This window comes from Maniola jurtina, chromosome 27 (assembly GCF_905333055.1).
Source record: "Maniola jurtina chromosome 27, ilManJurt1.1, whole genome shotgun sequence".
NCBI classification, from domain to species: Eukaryota; Metazoa; Arthropoda; class Insecta; order Lepidoptera; family Nymphalidae; genus Maniola; species Maniola jurtina.
Genome location: NC_060055.1, coordinates 4,421,611 through 4,445,414, shown reverse-complemented (window position 1 = coordinate 4,445,414; position 23,804 = coordinate 4,421,611). Strand labels below are relative to the sequence as shown.

The window sequence follows — 23,804 nt, the reverse complement described above, 5'->3', positions numbered from 1 at the left end:
TACCAGGCAACCTTAACGACGATAGTTCAGCATTTGGCAAAATATTGACTGACCACAATATTCGGCATAGAATAGAATATTTTAAATAAACTTTTACAAGTGCTTTTGAATCATAAAAATATTTTACCGCTGGTTCGGAATGCTGCACCTACCGAGAAGAACCGCAAGAAACTCGGCGGTTGCATAAATCGAATGTTTTGTGTTCGTCGAATTTTTAAATAAGACAGACGCGACATTCTGTGACAGTGAATAGCCCTATGGTGATAGATATTATGTCCCCAAAAGACAATGAGTTCTTGCAGGATTTTTACAAACCTATTCACATCGGGTACATTTATACACCTATTTGGGTTAGAGCAAATGCCTACTGCATTTTACGATATAAAAACCGCGCCAATTATTCTGGTTGGCGCAAATGCTGACTGGATTTAGCTATTCGAGTTAGCGCAAATGTTAGCTATTCGAGTTAGCGCAAATGTTAGCTATTCGAGTTAGCGCAAATGTTAGCTATTCGAGTTAGCGCAAATGTTAGCTATTCGAGTTAGCGCAAATGTTAGCTATTCGAGTTAGCGCAAATGTTAGCTATTCGAGTTAGCGCAAATGTTAGCTATTCGAGTTAGCGCAAATGCGAACTGGATTAAACTATTCGAATTAGCGCAAATGCGGATTGGATTTGACCATTCGGGTTAGCGCAAATACGGGCTGCATTTTGCGATATTTTCCCCCAATCAAAAAAGAAATAGCGAAATCTACGAATATTTTATTTATTGTGCTTCAGAATCGGATATGACAATAAACTAATCATATATTCCTCAATTATTTCTGGAATTACTTAACAGATTACCATCAGTCATACTATTCGCGCTATCGCGAATCTGGTGAAGACTGCTCAGAGCAATAAGGCCGCCTTTGCATACAATTGTTTTTAGTTTTTCTGTTTCTTCCTTTTGAGTTGATTATTTCATGTTTTGTGTGCAATAAAGTTTTTATCTATCTATCTATCTCTCTCTCTCTATCTATCTATCACTTGCCGAACCCCGATAGTGGAGTCGCAGCATAACTAGAACGTGTTTGGCAAATAAATCGTCTGTTCTATTTACTTTTGTTACAATCTAGTTACAATGCTTGGAACGAATTGTGCTTGTAACTAATCGTTTCTTGTAATACTTTTTGAAGTTGGTCGTTTTACATGCACCAGATTCTTGCATAAAATTGATTACTGGTAATGAATATACTTTTAGTGTACACCACAAAATTAGTACAGAAAAAACAGATAGGTAAAACAAAGTAGACAATAGGAAAAAACAAAGTAAAACAAAAATATAGGCAAACCCGCCTATATTTTTGTTTTTAGGGTTCCGTAACTCAAAAGGAAAAACGGAACCCTTATAGGATCACTTTGTTGTCTGTCTATCTGACTGTCCGTCGTGTCTGTCAAGAAACCTATACCTAAGGGTACTTCCCGTTGACCTAAAATCATGAAATTTGGCAGGTAGATAGGTCTTATAGCACAAGTACAGGAATAAATCTGAAAACCGCGAATTTATGGTTACATCATTAAAAAAAAATTAAAACGTGTTTCAATTTTCAAAATAAGATAACTATACCAAGTGGGGTATCATATGAAAGGGCTTTACCTGTACATCCTAAAACCGATTTTTATTTATTTTTATGTATAATAGTTTTTGAATTATCGTGCAAAATGTTGGAAAAATACCCGAGTACGGAACCCTCAGTGCGCGAGTCTGACTAGCACTTGGCCGGTTTTTGGCAATTTGGCGGCCTTTTACCTAGCGATCTCTTCCAGGCAACCAAAATGATGCAAAGGACATAGCGAGAGCTATAGGTACATAGGTACATATTAGGCAGAAAAATATGGGAGCTTTATTTACCCCGTATTATATTTTCGTAATAACCGGTATTAGCATTATCATACCCTGAAGTACGGGGTAACCCCTAAAATACGGGGCATCTGGCAATCGTACTGCTTCTGTACCTACACACTTTTTTTTGGAGAGTGACTAGTTTTTTCATGGCTTGTATTACTTATCTAATAAACAAAATAAATGAGATTCTTAAAAATATCCCTACTTGTGAATGCGCCTTTACAGGGCTCTCTCCGTCACTTACTCCATACAATCGTAGTCCCAATTTCATTTGAATATTAAGCAACCAAAGTCCATGAAATTTTGCAGACATAGTCTAGAAACTAATATCTGTGCCTGTGGTGTTTTAGATTTTTCTAAAAATATGTAGTTTTAAAATTACAGAGGCTCAAACATTTGTATGTAAATTTTTAAGGCCGCATAACTTTGAAACCGAATATTTTAACGGAAATCTGGAAAACCACAGGCATAGTTGAATTCTACAAAATTCCATTGAGTATGATTGGTTAGTATTGCAATGAGAGACGAACTACGTTTGTATGGAGCGAGTGACGGAGAGACCCTTCTTAACACTCGATCTTTTTTACTATCCCGACTATCTAATATTAAATTACTGCAATTCCCAGCTACAATGCACGCAAACCGGCCCTTCATTATTTTATAAAAAGTAAAAGCCTTCTTATTCAAGAGGCTTTTTAAAAAAGAAGTAACTGGCAGGTTCGAGAAATATTAATGTCGCCTCGGCTTTATTTAAAAAAAAGTTTAAACCGGCCGGAACGAAGGGTTCTATTTTTAAACGTGTGTCAATTTCGTCTTTTTCCCGCCATCTTGCATCTGTTGGTTACCGTTGCTTTGTATCAGAAAGGTTTGAGACTCGTTTAGTTTTCAATAAAAAAAACCGGCCAAGTGCGAGTCAGACTCGCGCTGAGGGTTCCATACTTTGGTATTTTTTCCAACATTTTGCACGATAAATCAAAAACTATTATGCATAAAAATAAATAAAAATCTGTTTTAGAATGTACAGGTAAAGCCCTTTCATATGTTACTCCACTTTGTATAGTTATCTTACTTTGAAAATTGAAACACATTTTAATTTTGTTTTAATGATGTAACCACAAATTCGCGGTTTTCAGATTTATTCCTGTACTTGTGCTATAAGACCTACCTACCTGCCAAATTGCATGATTCTAGGTCAACGGGAAGTACCCTGTAGATTTCTTTACAGACACGACAGACAGACAACCAAGTGATCCTATAAGGGTTCCTTTTTTCCTTTTGAGGTACGGCACCTTAAAAAAAAAATTACTTATAGCTGACCCGCCAGAATTTTCTCCTCTTTCATTTGATACGATAGAAAAATAAAACTTCAGAGACCCCCATATTTAACTCCCGACCCAAAAAGAGGGGTGTTATAAGTTTGACGTGTGTATCTGTGTATCTGTGTCTCTGTGTATCTGTCTGTGGCATCGTAGCTCCTAAACGAATGAACCGATTTTAATTTAGTTTTTTTTTGTTTGAAACGTGGCTTGATCGAGAGTGTTCTTAGCTATAATCCAAGATAATCGGTTCAGCTGTTTGAAAGTTATCAGCTCTTTTCTATTAACTGTAACCTTCACTAATTGTCGGGGGTGTTATAAATTTTTAATTTACACTTGTTGGATGTAACTTTCGCCATATTGATTTTGTTCGTATAAAATGTAGCCTATATAACCCTAACCATAATGATCTCCTCCTTTTGACATCTCATCCATCAAAATTGGCTCATTAGTTTTTGCGCTACGGTGTAACACATAAATACGAACATACATACATATACTGCTAAAATCATAACCCTTTGCTTTGCCGTAATCGGGTAAGAACAAATGGTTTACTTTGAGGTATTTCCTGAAAACACTATGCATTAAACCATCATTTAATTGTTATTATGTAACAGTTTTCTTACATGGTAGACAGGTGGTAGTATATTATGATCCTATGGTATGTAAATAAATTACAATTTATATATTATGACATTATGGAAGTAACATAATACGTAACTACTCATTTTGTTAGGTACAGGAAATCATAAAAAATGTATTTTATTCCTTTATTTTCATACTTTACTACCTATGACAAGTAGGCAATTGGCTGTTACTAACCCCCAACCCAAAAAGAGGGCTGTTATAAGTTTGACGTGTGTATCTGTGTATCTGTCTGTGGCATCGTAGCTGCTAAACTAATAAACCAATTTTATTTTAGTTTTTTTGTTTGAAAGGTGACGTGGTCGAGTGTTGTTAGCTATAATTCAAGAAAATCGGTTCAGCCGTTTGAAAGTTATCAGCTCTTTTCTAGTTACTGTAACCTTCACTTCGGGGGTGTAATAAATTTTTAATTTACACTTGTTTATCTCATATCTTAAAATTCTGTTTCAAAACCTTCACATTTTATCTAACAAATAAATTTGACAGTATGACAGATTGTTGTGCTGGGAATCTGTCAAAATGTCAATCCGTTAGATAAAGTAAGTCTCGATAGCTCAACGGTTAAAGGAGCGGACTGAAATCCGAAAGGCTGCAGGTTCAAACCCCTCCCGTTGCACTATTGTCGTACCTACTCTTAGCACAAGCTTTACGCTTAGTTGGAGGGGGATTTTTTTATCAGGTGGCTGTGAAACAGGTCCTTATAATAACATTGTTGGAGCCCTACAAAGAAAGTTTATCTTTTTAACGCTTAGACATCTTAGAAAAATGCCTTAAGCACCACCTCCATTAATGTAAATGTATAACCTGTTAGTCTGGAAGTTTTAATAGCATCCTTTAAAAGTAGCTCAGGAGGTAACTGTTACATAGGGATGTGACACTTTTACCTACTTATCGATAAGATGGTCGACTTTTCTTCTTCTGCGGCGTGATTGAAGGACAACATCAATAAACCAACAAACAAACACTTTCGCATTTATATTATTTACTTTCCTTTTATAACGTATTCCTCATACTAAAGTTTGGGTTCCCTTTCTATTAATCACATATTGTTAGGAGTTTTCTAAAAGCCTAGAGTTTTATAGAAGCTGACTGACTAACTGACTGAACTATCAACGCACAGCCCAAACTACAGAACGGATTGGGCTGAAAATTGGCAGATAGCTATTATGACGTAGACATCCGCTAAGAAAGGATTTCTAAAATTGAACCCCCAAGGGGGTAAAATAGGGGGGGTTGAAATTTGTATAATCCACGCAGACGCAGTCGCGGGCATAAGTAACTAATAATTATGTACATAGGACGTAGTAAAACGATTATTTTATGAACTCTACAAAAATATATTATTACTAAAGGATGCCCGCGACTTCGTCCGCGTAGATTTAGGTTTTAAAGGATCCCGTAGGAACTATTTAACTTTCCGGGATAAAAATTTGCCTATGTCAATTACAGGGACGCAAGCTAGGATGGGTTTTTGAGAATCCCGTGTGAACTCTTTGATTTTCCGGAATAAAAAGTAGCCTATGTCCGTCCCCGGGATATAAGCTAACCCTGTACCAAACGTCAGAATCAGTTAAACTGTTGGGCCGTGAAAAGGTAGCAGACAGACAGACAGACACACTTTTGCATTTATAATATGTATGGATCATTTACAGACATATAAGTAGGTAGGTATGTAGTTGTAAATAAACAATTGCAGTGTTATGCATGGGTGGATGGGAAAAATAATCACATTTTTTATCATTCACAAAATCTTCATTTGTGTGTAGTTTGTTTAATGATAAGCGTTTATATTTTTTCAATTGTTATTTTGACATTGAAATTAAACTACGCCAAACTCCATTTTAAACTATGTAACATTTGATAAAACTTTATACAATTATGTAGCAAATGTGATTCAAATCCATTTTTTTAAAGAATATTAACCATTTTAATCATGACTAACATTCCCCTTACCTCTCCAACTAAGCGTAAAGCTTGTGCTAGGAGTGGGTACGACAATAGTGCAACGGGTGGGGTTTGAACCACCGACTTTTCGGATCTCAGTCCGCTCCTTAACCGTTGAGCTATTGAGGCTTGTAAAATGTATCATGAAAGTTTAATTCATGGCAAAATCGTTGAATTTTGTTAATAGTGAGTAGCAGTTAGTAAGTTTATACTGGTTTTTTTTTTTTAATTCCGTGGTAATCCTTTGATTTTCCGAAGTAAATACGAAGTTAATTACACCGACATGCGCAAGAGTTTCACTATACGTGATGTGATTTATATGAACCTCGAAACGAAACGTGCGTCGAGTGGTGTTGGGATTTGTGTGGTGCTGCGTGGTGGTGGTCCGTATGGGTTGCTTGGTGGCTGGCTTTTCCTGCATGTTTATCAGTGGGAGGGCGTTGCATGTCGCATGCTGCATGTTGCACCATACAGATTTCTTTGGTTTGGCGGATTATAGTAAAATAAGCTTTTGGTTCACAGCACGAAATGACAGTGAGATCATATTTTCGCGTTTCTCCGAGGTTTCTGCGCGCTTGTTTACCTTTTAAGAGGGGTCTCTCCGTCTCTCACTCCATACAAACGTAGTTCGTTTCTCATTGGAATACTAACCAACCATACTCAATGGAATTTCGTAGAAACGTTCCGGGAACTAATATCTATGCCTGTGGTTTTCCAGATTTCCGTTAAAATATTCGGTTTCAAAGTTACGCGGTCTTAAAAATTCACTGTAATTTGAAAACTACATATTTTTAGAAAAATCTAAAACACCACAGGCACAGTTTTATTATATATTAGTTTCTAGAATGTGTCTGCAAAATTTCATGGACTTTGGTTGCTTAATTTGGTTGCTTGAAATTGAGACGACGATTGTATGGAGTAAGTGACAGAGAGAGCCCTGTTAAGTCAGCTAAGGAAAGTAGATGTAACAAATTTTAGTATGGTAATCGATAGTAGCAATGTCGATGATTTAAAAATTGTATCGATAACATAAAATACAGCCCTAGTAGTGCCATAACAACACCATAACTCTACAAAGTAATGGAATACTCGTTATCTACGCGCTGGCTATAACTTATAAAAATAAAACTGCCTTAATTACTTTTCACGGTCCAAGTTTATTATTAATAGATATAATATGGTTACCTCCCTTTTGCAATCGACTGACTATAAAATCCAAGACCGAGTTAGAGCGAGGTGTTTTTTTGGGAGCGGTTAGTGAATGACTGGATGGTTTTTAGAGTTCCGTCCCTCAAAAGGAAAAACGGAGCACTTTGTTGTCTGTCTGTCTGTCTGTCTGCCCGTCTGTCGGGTCTGTCAAGAAAACCTATAGAGTACTTCCCGTTGACCTAGGATCATGAAATTTGGCAGGTAGGTCTTAAGTTAATAGGTTTATATCTATAAAAATCTTTACTTGAAAGTGTCCAGTTTAACAAATTAGTCACAGTATTGAGTAACTTACGTCAAACTCATTATTAACCCCCGACCCAAAAAGAGGGGTGTTATAAGTTTGACGTGTGTATCTGTGTATCTGTGTATCTGTGTATCTGTGTATCTGTGTATCTGTGTATCTGTGTATCTGTGTATCTGTGTATCTGTCTGTGGCCTCGTAGCGCCTAAACGAATGAACCGATTTTAATTTAGTTTTTTTTGTTTGAAAGGTGGCTTGATCGAGAGTGTTCTTAGCTATAATCCAAGAAAATCGGTTCAGCCGTTTGGAAGTTATCAGCTCTTTTCTGGTTTTCTTATTACTTTTATCCCAGGACCACCAGAGGTTACGTATTTTCTGACACAGGAAATATGTACGATTGAGTAGTGTTAGTAAGTACTAAGAAAGCATGCCTAGCCTACGTGCTAGCTTGCTTAGACGGCCAATTTTCAGGTATCTGATAATCAAGGTACATAAAACCATTACTTACCTCACGTTAATTCTCCAAACTGATTTTTACGTATATTTTAGGCAATATCCTTAAAAATATGTCGCCAATACTCCCAGACACTTCCCGCGTCGGCCGTATTGCTTTGCAGACGCTTTAAAGCTCCCAAAATAAGTAATTACTTAACTGCACGTAAATTCTGATGCTCCATTTTTATATATGTCCACCAGATAACTATTTTAAAACCTTTTACAAGAAGACAGACCGATCCAGAGGGCCAATCATCCCCTAAATTCAATTTTAATGCCTCTGTGGGTTTGAGCGCGAGGGCATCATTATCTACGCGCATGAGACTGAGTAAGACATGTATTAGGATATATTGACTTCTCTCTCACTCTCTTATACTTATGTCAATTAATTATTAATATTTTAAAAAAATCAGCTAAAAATTAAAAAAATTGGAGAATTTACGTGAGGTAAGTAATGTATTTATGTACCTTGATTACCTGATACCTGAAAATTGGCCGTCTAAGCAAGCTAGCAGGTCTGTAGGCATGCGTTCTTAGTACATACTAACACTACTCAATCGTCCACATTTCGTTCGTCAGAAAATACCTACGTGACGGCTGGTGGCCCTGGGATCTTTCACTATTGTAACAGAGGTTCATAATATTATTTCAATTGGCAAATGTCAAGCTGTCAAGATGGACGTTGCTTAGATACATAATTATTTATTTGAAACGAAAATAATGTTTTGGAAAACTCCGATACTTTGGATCGTAGGCGCGGAGTTTCTAATTTATAAAATATGATAATCACAGTTAAACGAGAAAACATCAATTCAATTATAATATCCAACAGTCAACCAAAGGCCAAGAAAAATCAACCCAAACCCAAACCATAGTCAAACTATTTTTAGGGTTCAGTAAGTATCTGTAGAAAAAAAAAATGTAGCCTCGACTGTTGTAGTCGCGTAGGTGTGCATGGCACCATTAAATATCGTAAATATAGGCGATGACCCTCCGCGCAGCTGAGGTTCCCGCATCGTAGTCGCTTTGTCGCGCAGGTTTGGATGATGCATTAGGCGCACTTTCTTTATATTTTATCTGCTTGAACTCAGCTTATTTACTTTGACAAAATACGTTTAAAATTCATCATTATCAGGATCAACCCATCGCCAGCTCACTACTGAGCACAAGTCTCCTCTCAGAATGAGAAGCTACCACACTGGCCAAGCACGTATTGGCACACCTCACGCACCTTTGAGGGAGCATTATGGCCAACTCTTAAGCATGCAGGTTTCCTGACGGTGTTTTCCTTCACCACTTCGTTGTCTGTCTGTGTGTCATCTTTCAAGAGAATCAAAACTTATAAATTGGGTATTTCCCGTTTACGTAGAATCATGAAAGGCAGGTAGCAATATCTTATAGCTCAAGTACTCTACTCCTGTGGCCCAAGTAAACAGAAAAATCCGACAACTGAATTGTCATTACATAAAAAAAAACTTGTACGGAACTCTTCATGTGTGAGGCAGACTCGCACTTGACCGGTTTTTGAAAGTTATGTCAAATAAAATTTTTACATGCAATAACAAACAAAATGAAATACAAGCCAATTTATTCCTTATTTCATCGGGTGAAAGTCGATTTCAATTTAATCGTAGGTATATCTTGAAAAGCGAACTATTATACGACTACGTAAAATGGGTACATTTTTAAAGCAACGACATGTTAGAAACAGATATTTCGTTTTGGTCGTGTTAAACTATGTGAGTCATTCAGATAATTCTTGATTTAGTGATGTTCGGTCAAAAATATTTCATGGAACGTATAATTAACATAACATTGATGTTACTTTTGAAGAGATATTAGCTGCCTTATTGGATTTATATTATTATAGAAATTGGGTTTTAGAATGGCACAAATAAACGGTAATTTATGAATAAAAGTTTAAAAAGCGTGAAATAAAAATTAAATTAAAAATTTAAAAAACCCCCGACACATAAACCTCTAAAAAGTAAAAAAATAATAGGTAAGTATGTATGGGCCCTTTAAGAATAGTATAAATAGTAAAGTTTTTATCCAAGCGTTCGTTGCGTCGGGGGACCGCTAAAGACTATTCTTTCTACAACAAATGACTTTCATAGTCTATGATAGGTAGCGGTCCCCTGGCGCAACGAACGCTTGGATAAAAACTTTACTATTTATACTATTCTTAAAGGGCCCATACATACTTACCTATTATTTTTTTACTTTTTAGAGGTTTATGTGTCGGGGGTTTTTTAAATTTTTAATTTAATTTTTATTTAAAAGCTTTTATTCTTGCAATGTATGTAACTATGTTTGTTTGGGTGGAATCTTGCAACTCAATTTTAAAGCAAATATATCAAATTTCAGTCTTTTAGGACTTCAGGAAACACATTTTTTAAATTTACAGACTGGGAAAAGTTTATTTTCCTGTTGTTTTAATGAAATCCCTAGCCTACATACCAAATTTCAGTCTTCTAGGACTTAGGGAAGTTACATGCCCGGGAACTTTTGACTAGAGGGGTTTTGAATGGCAATAAATCTGAAACCATAACAGGTAGACAATTGATACTTGGCACGTTTGATAAGTCTGTCAAGGACATATTATCCTGAAAATATCAGCATTCTAGCGATAGACTTTACAAATAATTTGCTTCCCCCATACGTGGGAGTGGAGGGGGAAATTTTTAAATTTCTTAATTTTCCTGTAGTTTGTATGCAATTTCTAGTGTACACACCAAATTTCAGTCTTCTAGGACTTCGGGAAGTACCCTAGAATTACAGACTAGAAGTTTTGACTGTCAATAAATCTGAAACTATAAAAGCTAGACAATTGATACTCAATGCGTTTAATAAATCTGCCCAGGACATCTTATCCTGAAAATATCAGCTTTCTAGCGACAGATTTTACAGATTTGCTTCACCCGTAAGAGGCGTAGAGGGGGGGCATTTCCAATTTCTTAATTTTCCTGTAGTTTGTAGTCAATTTCTAGTCTACATACCAAATTTCAGTCTTCTAGGACTTCGGGAAGTACCTTAGAGGTTTTGAGTAGAGGTTTTGATGATCATCAGTGAGGGACGAAATCGGCGTATTTTAGGTATCAATAAATCTGTAACCATAAAAGCTAGATATTTGATATTTAGTATATTTAGTAAGTTTGCTGAGGACACCTTATACTGAAAATTTCAGCTTTCTAGCGTCATCCAGACCGAAGTTATGACGGGTCGAAAATACGGCGAAACACTTCGAGAAAAAGGTACGTAGCGCCCCGGCCGCCGTTTGGCTCGTCTTGGCGGGGGCACTGCCGTGCCCCCTGATACTGCCATTGTCGGAATTAGAATGCCATAAGTCTGTCGTATTCATTTACAAATTGCGAAAAACCAAATTAAAGAATTTCGCGGGCAGACCCGTCTAGTGCACCTTAAGGGCCATTTTACTTTAAGAGGGGTCTCTCGGTCACTCGCTCCTTACAAACGTAGTTCCAATTTCATTTGAATATTAAGCAACCAAAGTCCATGAAATTTTGCAGACATATTCTGGAAACTAATATCTATGCCTGTGGTTTTCCAGATTCGGTTTCAAAGTTACGCGGTCTTAAAACATTACATACAAATCTTTGAGCCCCTGTAATTTTAAAACTACATATTTTTAGAAAAATCTAAAACACCACAGGCACAGATATTAGTTTCTAGAATATGTCTGCAAAATTTCATGCACTTTGGTTGCTTAATATTCAAATGAAATTGGAACTACGATTGTATGGAGTAAGTGACGGAGAGAGCCCTGTTAACGCTAAAGTGTTTGGACTCTCAAATACTATCAACGTTGGTGAGAAGTAAAGTGTCATACTAAGGTTACTAGTTTGTAGTTGTTTGTAGTAGTAGTACCTAGTAGTTATGTTGCGGGTCAAATCCGGAGAAACCAGCACAGATCTAGTTAAATGTAGTTATTCTAACTAGGATGGACGGTATGTAATCTCGATGCTCCGAATATCAATAAATGCTTTAAATTAATACGACAAAGTAGGCTTAGGGCATTCTAATTCTGACAATGGCAGTATCATCTTCACAGTATTACATAAAAATCTTTACTTGAAAGTGATCAGTTTAAGAGATTAGTCAAAAAATGAGTTTGACATGAGTTTCTCACAAATTAGTCGATACTATAGCTATCAAGGTTGGTGAGAAGTAAAGTCTCATACTAAGGTTACTAGTATGTAGTTGTAGTACTATGTAGTAGTACCTAGTAGTTTGCTGTGGGTCAAATCCGGGGAAACCTGTACAGATCTGGTTAAATGTAGTTATTCTAACTAGGATGGACGGTATGTAATCACGATGGTACATTACTGGCGCCTTTATGTGTGTGACACACTTAGGCGGTGCTTGTTAGCCTGGTTAACTATAACCTGATGGTGATTGATGTTAGGGTTACCGCACATTGTGGGGAAATTGACTAAAGTGATGCCATTTTTCCCTCTTAGCGGTCTTATTAGCGGAAGGTCCCGGGTTAGATTTTTAACAGGAGAGATTTTAAATTTTATAATTTCTAAATTTTCTCTGGTCTGGTCAGGTGGAAGGCTTCGGTCGTGGCTGGTAGCTTGAGCATTCCGGAACGATACCATGTAGAAATCAGAGGATTTAATATAAAAAGCTGCCATATCCTTTCCAAGTTAACCCGCTTCCATGTTAGACTGCATCATCACCTACCACCAAGTGAGATTGCAATCAAGGACTAATTTGTATGTGAATAAAAAAATAAACATATTACTGGTGCCTTTATGCGTGTGACACACTTAGGCGGTGCTTGTTAGCCTGCTTACCTATAACCTGATGGTGATTGATGTTAGGGTTACCGCACATTGTGGGGATATTGACAAAGAGGCTAGGTAGGTCCAATTTCGAGAAAAAGGTTCGGCTAATCGGCTAAGAAGCGTTCGGGAAACTTCCAGATGTATTCTCGTCCGATTCCTCCAAAGTCTTCAAATAGTGCGTGTTACCAATATGACATACTAGCTGACGCCCGCGACTTCGTCCGCGTGAATTTAGGTTTTTCGAAATCCCGTGGGAACTCTTTGGTTTTCCGGGATAAAAAATTGGCCTATGTGCTAATCCAGGATATTATCTATCTCCATTCTGAATTTCAGCCAAATCCGTCCAGTAGTTTTTGCGTGAAGGAGTAACAAACATACACACACACACACACACACACACACACACATACATACAAACTTTCGCCTTTATAATATTAGTGTGATGGATCTGAGACATGGTTGCTAACTATAGGCCTCGTAAGAAAGCTCAGAGTAACTCTAAGAGAGAAATACATTTTAAAAAGCGCGTTGAAAAGGGTAGGCTCTACTCCGGTCTGGTGGGAGGCGTCGGCCGTGGCTAGTTACCACCCAACTGGCAAAGGCGTGCCGCCAAGCGATTTAGCGTTCCGGTACGATACCGTGAAGGAAAAAGGGGTATGGGTTTAGTAAAAAACTGACATACCCTTTCCAAGTTAGCCCGTTAATGTTAGACGAGGTGAGATTGCAGTCAAAAACTAACATGTATCTTTTTTTTTTATTCACTTGACCACAATCACACCTGATGTAAAGTGATGATGTGGTCTAAGATGGGACGCGTTTACCTAAAAGGTGCCTATTCACTCTTGTTTTAAAGATACCCGGATTGTAATCTGAATAAAAAAACCGGTTAGATGCGAGTCTGACTTACGCACCGAGGGTTCCGTACTCGGGTAATTTTTCCGACATTTTGCATGATAAATTAAAAACTATTATGCATAAAAATAAATAAATGTCTGTTTTAGAATACAGAATGTTATAGTACAGGCAAAGCCCTCAGTAGTTTTAAAGCAGGTAGGTACTAGCATAGGTACCCTTAGATTGGCTGCCGTGATCAAAATCGATCAAGGGAATATAATCTATACTAATAAATAAAATTGGAGTGTCTGTCTGTAATTTCGAAATAACTACTGCATATTAAAGTCATATGGTTATTTGAACGATACTATAACAGAATCACACGTTTTTAAAATTTTTGTCTGTCTGTCTGTTTGAAAAGGCTAATCTTCGGAACGGCTGAACCGATTTTGACGGGATTTTCACAGATAAGTAGAGGATTGACCAGGGAGTAACATAGGCTACTTTTTTAACCGACTTTCAAAAAGGGAGTTGTGTTTTTCTACCTATGTACACCGAAATCTCCGAGATTTCTGAACCGATTTGCGTCATTTCTTTTTTAATCGATAGAGGAACTTTGCGACATTGTTTCATAAAAAATTTGGATTCCAACTCCTCAATCCTGATGCTGCAGGGGATCTGACCAATCCACGCGGGCGAAGCTGCGGGCATCAGCTAGTCTAGAATATATATACCTACCTAGGAAATAGATGTTATAGTAAACAAAAGCTCTGAGTAAATTGAAGGTAAATAATCTATCAAAGAGCTGCGTTCTGCCTACGACCTGCCGGAGGCGGATGTTGATGTAAAGGGGAATGCACACTATATGATACCATTCCATCAGCGTGTATGCGTGCGTCTACTGCTGGATAAAGTCAACAAGTGTAAATTAAAAATTTATAACACCCCCGACAAGTGAAGGTTACAGTAACTAGAAAAAAAGCTGATAACTTTCAAACGGCTGAACCGATTTTATTGGATTCTAGCTAAGAACACTCTCGATCAAGCCACCTTTCAAACAAAAAAAACTAAATTAAAATCGGTTCATTAGTTTAGGAGCTACACTACCACAGACAGATACACAGATACACACGTCAAACTTATAACACCCCTCTTTTTGGGTCAGGGGTTAATAAATAAAAGCCATTAATGTATACAGCACAGGCCTGTTTCTTTTGTTATTTTCTGGATTATTTTTTAAATTCAGGACTTTCCTATTTATTTTAGTGTACACTGAGCTTTATATCAATTTCCTTAGAGCAAGCAAGGTAAATAGGAGCAACGTAGGTACTACATGTTTGTAGTTTACCTACTTTAATAAAACTAGTTCCTTCACAAGACCTACATTATTGAGACTATAGATAAAAGATAAAAAAAAAACCTGGTCAAGTGCGTATCAGACCACGCATTAGGGTTCCGTAGCCACGCTAGTTGCTAAAACCATTGAAGTTCATTATTTCGTAAGTTTCTCGAAAGAAGTAAGTTTCGTAAGTAGTAACTCAAAACCGGCCAAGTGCGAGTCAGATTCACGTACCGAGGATTCCGTTCAGATATTTATTTCAATATTTTGCACGATAAATCAAAAACTATTTTTCACAAAAATAAATAAAAATCTGTTTTAGAATCTACAGGTAAATATGATACCCCACTTGATATAGTTACCTTATTTTGAAAATTGAAAACCCTAATTTATTTCTTCCTGAACATATTATATTTTCTTTTTTATTTATCTATCTATTATTTATTTATTTATTTATTTTGTGATGTAACCACAAATTCACGGTTTTCTGCTACAGGACCTGCCAAATTTCATGATTCTAGGTCAACGGGAAGTACCTTATAGGTTTTCTTGACAGACACGACAGACGGACAGACATACAGACAGACAACAAAGTGATCCTATGAGTGTTCCGTTTTTCCTTTTTCTTTATTTTGTTGCAGGAGTTAGTCAATCAAGTTAGTTACTCAAAAGTCTACACTGTAGGTAAGCACTCTATGCATTAGCTATGGCTAGAGGCGAAACGTGCGTGGTTTCAAATTATTCTAATGGTAGGTACGGTCTGCAAAAAAAAAAAAAGTAAGGTTAAGGACCATACTTCATATCATACAAATTAAAATGTATATTCTATACTAGCTGACGCCCGCGACTTCGTCCGCGTGGATTTAGGTTTTTCGAAATCCCGTGGGAACTCTTTGGTTTTCCGGGATAAAAAGTAGCCTATGTGCTAATCCAGGTTATTATCTATCTCCACTCCGAATTTCAGCCAAATCCGTCCAGAAGTTTTTGCGTGAAGGAGTAACGAACATACAAACACACACACACACACACACACATACAAACATAGGTAGGGCAACATTGGCTACAGGTAGGGCGGCAGTAAAGTCATAATTGATCTGCCCCCGAAGCTCGGGCTCCTAACTCACGGCCGTATTCACAATCATTACTATGAGGTCTCACAGTCGAACGCATAGTGTAGGTTCCACCAATCAGATCATTGTAAATTGACGTGATACAGTCATCTGATTGGTGGAACCGACACTGTGCGTTCGAGCGCACTATGAGACCTCATAGTAACGTTTGTGAATACGGGTGTCAACTGTCAATCACCATCACCATATACATTATTGACCTCTTGGTCAGTGATGTACATTCAATTGCTACTTATTCGTAGACAAATAATATCTGTGATAGCAAGAGCATAGATCCAATTCTAAGAACTATTAAATCCTCAATGATATAGAACAAGCGAACAAGATGGTTGAACTTCCAGATTTGGATGTAGTGATCCACGTCTAAGTGAAGTAATCACACTTCACACTAATATTATAAAGGCGAAAGTTTGTGTGTGTGTGTTTGTTACTCCTTCACGCAAAAACTACTGGACGGATTTGGCTGAAATTCGGAATGGAGATAGATAATATCCTGGATTAGCACATAGGCTACTTTTTATCCCGGAAAACCAAAGAGTTCCCACGGGATTTCGAAAACCCTAAATCCACGCGGGCGAAGTCGCGGGCATCGGCTAGTAATAATTAATTTGATTTCAAGGTAGGGCATTGCCCCCCAATGCGCCCCCCCCCCCCCCCCTAGCTACGGCAGTGATGGGTAGTAGTCGGATTTTAGTGCTGTTTAACTTTATCTTGTTTAAAACTACACTTGTGATTAAAATTACGTCGTTCCACTTTTTTTTTGCTAACGGTACTCATGAACGTCTGACCACAGCGCGTCATGTAACATAGCGTGGTGACGCGTGGCTAGAATTGTTCCACGAATAACCACAAACTGAAGTATCGACAGTTTGCTAAAAGCTAAAATTAAACTAAACTCTAACATTTCACTAAACACATACTGTAAAACTCATTTTTCACTATGGGATATTAATTATAATACCGGTCCGGTCAAAATATATTCAAGGATTCAATAATTCCAGCTTTAAAGAAAATTTTGCAAATTTTATTGATTTTTATAGACAACTCAAGTGTAACCAAAAATTGAGCATGCCAAAATTGTTTTCTCAGACACGACGGACGGACCGACAGACAGACAGACAGACAGACAGACAGACAACAAAGTGATCCTATAAGGGTTCCGTTTTACCTTTTGAGGTCGGGAACTCTAAAAACACACCGTATATGGCAGGTCCATTTCAACGCCCATAACACATTACAATTTTCCGCCGTATTATAATATTCTTGTTGATTACGATTGTCATCATTACAATACAAATGATCTGATTGCCACGGTCTCTGTGACAACTTGCAATAGTAGATTGTATCATAAGGGAGCAAAACACATTTTCATTTTTTTTTTAAATGATTTAACCACAAATTCACAGTTTTCGGATTTATTCCTTTACTTGTACTGTAAGACCTACCTACCTGCCAAATTTCATGATTCTAGGTCAACGGGAAGTACCCTAAAGGTTTTCTTGACAGACCCGACAGACAGACAGACGGACAAATGGACAGAAGAACAGAGAGATAGACAACAAAGTGATCAGTAAACTTCGTCTGTGTTGGTGTTAGCTGGCGGGCGTGCTCTGCCTTTTTGGAGTGTTTTTTTTTTGTTAAAACTGACTGGAAAGCGCTCTAAGGGGGTGCCGTGCGTATGTCGGCGAGCGCCGGCACAGACGGGGTCCATACTTGTATAGTTTCCCTATCTTGTTACCAAATAACTACAAACTTGACATTGACTAATCTTTGTAAAGCCAGACGAGAGAGCAAAAAAAAAAGTGATCAGTATATGGCAGGTCCATTTCAATGCCCATAACACTTTACAATTTTCCGCCGTATTATATTCCTGTTGATTACGATTGTTATCATTACAATACAAATGATCTGATTGCCACGGTCTCTGTGACAACTTGCAAGGGTCTCATTCCCACAATAATCCATAATGTGACTTGTCAAAACGACTATTGTGCTACGAAGAATGTCTTTTGTTTCGTATGAGAAGTTCACAATTTTTGTGCCGACAGTACTTTCTTTAGTTTCATGTAAAGAATGGTTTGAAATGAAGAAGCCGTCAAAAACATTGTGAGGAATCCTGCACGCCTGAGAGTGTTTTTAACCCCCGACCCAAAAAGAGGGCTGTTATAAGTTTGACGTGTGTATCTGTTTGTGGCATCGTAGCTCCTAAACTAATGAACCGATTTTAATTTAGTTTTTTTTGTTTGAAAGATGGCTTGATCGAAAGTGTTCTTAGCTATAATCCAAGTAAATCGGTTCAGCCGTTTGAAAGTTATCAGCTCTTTTCTAGTTACTGTAACCTTCACTAGTCGGGGGTGTTATAAATTTTTAATTTACACTTGTTAATGTGTGAATACTGATCTACTTGGCCTGCGTGTCAGCCTTACACGGTCATGTGTGTGCAACCTAGTAAAAAAAAAGAAAATAAACTCGGCCGAGATCGCTTTCATGAGAAAAAAGCTTATAAAAGAACAATAAGGCAACTTTGATCACCTTAGTGATAACTTTCATCCAATTAAGAAGTAATTAAAGATTATATATCGTTCTTTATTATTAACTTTACGAGAAATAGCTGTGTGAAATATCTTAGTTATTATGTAGAGATGACCTAGGTAACCTAGAAAGAATACTAACTTCAACACTAATTCATAATATACCTATCCATACTTCCATACCATATTATAAACGTGGAAGTGTGTCTGTCTGCCTGTCTGCTAGCTTTTTAACCCCCGACACCAAAAAGAGGGGTGTTATAAGTTTGACGTGTGTATCTGTGTATCTCTCTGTGGCATCGTAGCTCCTAAACTAATGAACCTATTTTAATTAAGTTTTTTGTTTGAAAGGTGGCTTGATCGAGAGTGTTTTTAGTTATAATCCAAGAAAATCGGTTTAGCTGTTTGAAAGTTATCAACTCTTTTCTAGTTACTGTAACCTTCACTTGTCGGGGGTGTTATAAATTTTTAATTTACACTTTGTTACAGCCTGTTTTGGGCCAATTTTGAAGGTACAGAAATAGCTTGTATTACATCCCGGAGCAAGATACAACTCTTTGATTTTCCGGGATAAAAGGTTATTATTCGTCTCAAATACGCAAGCCATCTCTATACTAAGTAGATGATTCCTGTAAGGTTTGGTTTCCGGGATAAAACGTTGTTTATGCCAATAACATGGACGCAAGCTACCTCGGTACCAAATTTCATACAAATCGGTTGAGCGGATGGGAATCCCGCGGGAACTGTTTGATTTTCCGGGATAAAAAGTAGCCTATGTCCGTCCCCGGGATATAAGCTAACTCTGTACCAAATTTCGTCAGAATCGGTTAAACTGTTGGGCAGTGAAAAGGTAGCAGACAGACAGACAGACACACTTTCGCATTTATAATATTAGTATGGATTTGTAGTCTAGTACCTAGAGTACTCTAGGTCCCTAACGCTGATAATAGCCAGTTTAAATCGTGGGTTGAGTTGAGACTGAGAGTCGGTGCGCGTGGGATCTTAATAGTAAAAAGTAAAAAAGCGCTAAATTGTAGTTAATTAACGTTAAATTAATTATAGTGGGGGATAAAATAAAAGCGCCATAAAACCCTTTAGATAAGGCTGCGTGCAGACTATCGACTGTCAGTATAAGGCGATATAATCTTCTATACATATACCTATGCGAAGGATAGGGCTATGCTTGGAGTTTCTCTGCGTGATTAAATCAGAAATGAGGAGATCCACAGGAGAACCAGAGTTTTTTTTTTTTTTATAAAAAAAGAATATTAGCCATGTTAAATGACTAATATTCCCCTTTCCTCTCCAACTAAGCGTCAGGCTTGTGCTAGGAGTAGGTACGACAATAGTGCAACGGGCGGGGTTTGAACCGTCGACCTTTCGGTTTTCAGTCCACTCCTTTACCGGTTGAGCTATTGAGGCTTTTTTAGGCTATTTTAGAGTGACCGACATAGATCAACGGGTTGCGAAGCTAAAGTGGCAATGAGCAGGGCACATAGTTCCAACACCGATAAACGTTGGTAATAAAAAGTGTAAATTAAAAATTTATAACACCCCCGACAAGTGAAGGTTACAGTAATTAGAAAAGAGCTGATAATTTTCAAACGGCTGAACCGATTTTCTTCAATTATAGATAAGAACACTCTTGATCAAGTCACCTTTCAAACAAAAAAAAAAACTAAATTAAAATCGGTTAATTAGTTTAGGAGCTACGATGCCACAGATAGATTACACAGATACACACGTCAAACTTATAACACCCCTCTTTTTGGGTCGGGGGTTAATAAAATACAGTCGTTCGTGTGTACGACACCTTATAGGAGCCATTATAGTTAATTTTATTAAGGTTCTAAATATATTCTACAATGTTTTTTACATTTTATTGTAGATTGTTTAAGGATATTATTGGTCTTAAATTTTAATCGAATTCAACAAGTACGTAGGGAGATTTTATTGCACTTTTATTCCCTCTCTTGTCTGGCTTTACAAAGATTAGCCAATGTCAAGTTTGTAGTTACATAGTTAAACTATACAAGTATGGACCCCGTCTGTGCCGGCGCTCGCCGACACACGCACGGCACCCCCTTAGAGCGCTTTCCAGTCAGTTTTAACAAAAAAAAACACTCCAAAAAGGCAGAGCACGCCCGCCAGCTAACACCAACACAGACGAAGTCCTTGCACTGTTATTGACTTGGGATATTTTTAGGGTTCCGTAACTCAATAGGAAAATAAAGTTGCAAACTAAAATCCGACTATGGTCGTCTTAATAATCGCTGAAATACTATAGTAAAAGTGTTTTTTCTGTCGCTTGGTATATTTTAATGTTGTAGAACATTAATTAATTCATGTGCTCAGAATTTTCTCCTCTTTCATTTGACATCCCATTCGATACAATAGCAAAAAAACCGGCCAAGTGCGAGTCAGACTCGCGCACTGAGGGTTCCGTACTCGGGTATTATTTCCAACATTTTGCACGATAAATCAAAAACAAATAAAAATCTGTTTTAGAATGTACAAATAAAGCCCTTTCATATGATACCCCACTTGGTATAGTAATCTTACTTTGAAAATTGAAACACATTTTTTTTTAAATGATGTAACCACAAAATCGCGGTTTTCAGATTTATTCTTGCATCTGTGCTATAAGACCTACCTACCTGCCAAAATGATGTGATGATGCCAGAATGATGTAAAAGTCTAATTGAATAAATATTTTTTTTGAACTCTAGAAGCACCTAGAAGTGGTTTCTGTTTCCCAGGGTTGATTTCTAGTGATAATATAATTATTCTCTACACTATTGCCATTTACAGTGAACTATAGTAGAAGTGCGGGTAAAATGGAACCCTTATAGGATCACTTTGTTGTCTGTCTGTCTGTCTGTCTGTTTGTCTGTCGGTCTTTACACTTTTGCCGTTAACAGTGAACTCTAGAAGTGCGTATGTCGCAAAGCCAGGGTTGGTTGCTAGTGATAATATAATTATTCTCTACACTATTGCCATTTACAGTGAACTCTAGTAGAAGTGCGGGTAAAATGGAAGGAACCCCTAAAGGATCACTTTGATGTCTGTCTGTCTGTCTGTCCGTCGGTCTTTACACTTTTGCCGTTAATAGTGAACTCTAGAAGTGCGTATGTAGCAAAGCCAGGGTTGGTTGCTAGTGATAATATAATTATTCTCTACACTATTTACACTATTGCCATTTACAGTGAACTATAGTAGAAGTGCGGGTAAAATGGAACCCTTTAGGATCACTTTGTTGTCTGTCTGTCTGTCTGTCTGTCCGTCGGTCTATACACTTTTGCCGTTAATAGTGAACTCTAGAAGTGCGTATGTCGCAAAGCCAGGGTTGGTTGCTAGTGATAATATAATTATTCTTTACACTATTGCCATTTACAGTGAACTATAGTAGAAGTGCGGGTAAAATGGAACCCTTATAGGATCACTTTGTTGTCTGTCTGTCTGTCTGTCCGTCAGTCTTTACACTTTTGCCGTTAACAGTGAACTCTAGAAGTGCGTATGTCGCAAAGCCAGGGTTGGTTGCTAGTGATAATATAATTATTCTCTACACTATTGCCATTTACAGTGAACTCTAGAAGTGCATGCGTCGTGCGTGCTGTGGCGATTATTGGCACGACTGTTTCCCAGAACTGAGCTTTATACCGAAGCTTTATACTTATGTACCCATATCTACATAATAACATATAAAATATGTGTAGAAGTGTTAACCGTGTACTAAGGTTTGCATATTTAGTTTTTTAACCTATTGTGATGTATTTATGATGTGAATGGAGTGTTAACTATGATATTGGTAAGTTTGAAAGGGGCGTGTATAGCCTGCAAAACTGTGTTAGATTTATTATTTTGTGTTTATCCTGTGTGTGTTACCGGGACATAAACTGTGTATATATTTAATATTTGATAATAAAGACATTTTTCAAACAAACAAACAAACTACATAATAACAAGAGTTTATTCACGGTTTTTAGAGTTCCGTAACCAAAGGCTAAAAACGGAGCCCGATTAATGTCACTCTGCTGTCTGTATGTCTGTCTGTGTTTCCTACCATGTGGGATTTCATTGTTTAGTTGAAATTACTAAATGAAAATACGAATAATTAATAAATAAAAAAAAAAATTCTTTTATTAAATAATTAATAATATTTAATAAAAAAAAATTAAGGAAATAGATGGTCGTCATTTTTAGACCATTTTTGGGACGGAGGCTATCTCAAAAAATTAAACTAGAAAATTCGATTTGGTGATTGTGAATGGCGCCATTGGCAAAGGTCAGTTTTTGTGATTTTTTCCTTTTTAGTTCGTTTTTGACAGTGCAGTCGTGTTTTGTTTTTATTATACCTATGACTCGTTTAAAAAAATTACAACATAAATCTCTAAAATATCTATAACGTACTTTTATGCCACCGAAAATTTACCTCTACCTATTTTTAACCCCCGACCAAAAAGAGGGGTGTTATAAGTTTGACGTGTGTATCTGTGTTTCTGTCTGTGGCATCGTAGCTCCCAAACGAATGAACCGATTTTAATTTAGTTTTTTTTTGTTTGAAAGGTGGCTTGATCGAGAGTGTTCTTAGCTATAATCCAAGAAAATCAGTTCAGCCGTTTGAAAGTTATCAGCTCTTTTCTAGTTTTCTTATAGAGGTTTTTGTGTTGGGGGTTTTTTAAATTTTGAATTATGTATCTACGCTTAGTTCTTTAACATCATTGGCCAAGGTACAAACATACATACAACTCAAATTTACATACAAACAAACAGTTTTAATTTAACATAATCATATCATTAACACGCTGGTCACGTTTACCAGCGGACGATGGATATTATGTACGTCTGTGCGTCGCGCCCCATTTCATATTACATAATTATGAATGTACAGTTCATGGAAAACTGAAATTATAGCTTTTTACGTTACCACTAACAGTTAAAACGGTTCCCGTTAAAAAATCTTATATTCAATGATTCTCAGGTTAACTGTGAATAAAAAAATCATTACACTAATATTATAAAGGCGAAAGTTTGTATGTGTGTGTGTGTGTTTTAGAATGTACAGACAAATCCCTTTCATATGACACCCCACTTGGTATAGTTTTCTTAAATTTGAAAATTGAAACACATTTAATTTTGTTTTTCTGTGGTGGGTGTAACCACAAATTCATGGTTTTCGGATTTATTCCCTTGTGCTATAAGACCTACCTACCTGCCAAATTTCATGATTCTAGGTCAACGGGAAGTACCCTATAGGTTTCTTGACAGACAGAGAGATAGATAGACAGACAGACAGACAGACAGACAACAAAGTGATCCTATAAGGGTTCCGTTTTTCCTTTTGAGGTACGGAACCCTAAAAAGGCTGAAAATTAGGTATAGGTAACTAAACCTAGTTAAATGTTAAGAGGACAAATTAGGACTTC

General features: G+C 37.1%; 1 protein-coding gene and 1 long non-coding RNA gene across 2 annotated transcripts in view; one reads left to right on the top strand and one right to left on the bottom strand.

Moving 5' to 3' along the window:
* Positions 1-23,804, top strand: part of LOC123878917 — a 63,214-nt gene that overhangs the window by 13,943 nt on the left and 25,467 nt on the right. The gene's annotated exons all lie outside the window — the stretch shown is intronic.
* Positions 1,345-22,432, bottom strand: LOC123878921. The gene is made up of 3 exons (XR_006798913.1): positions 22,376-22,432; positions 12,134-12,139; positions 1,345-1,364 (listed from the first exon to the last, which is right to left on the bottom strand). It is a non-coding gene; the product is annotated as an uncharacterized LOC123878921 (long non-coding RNA).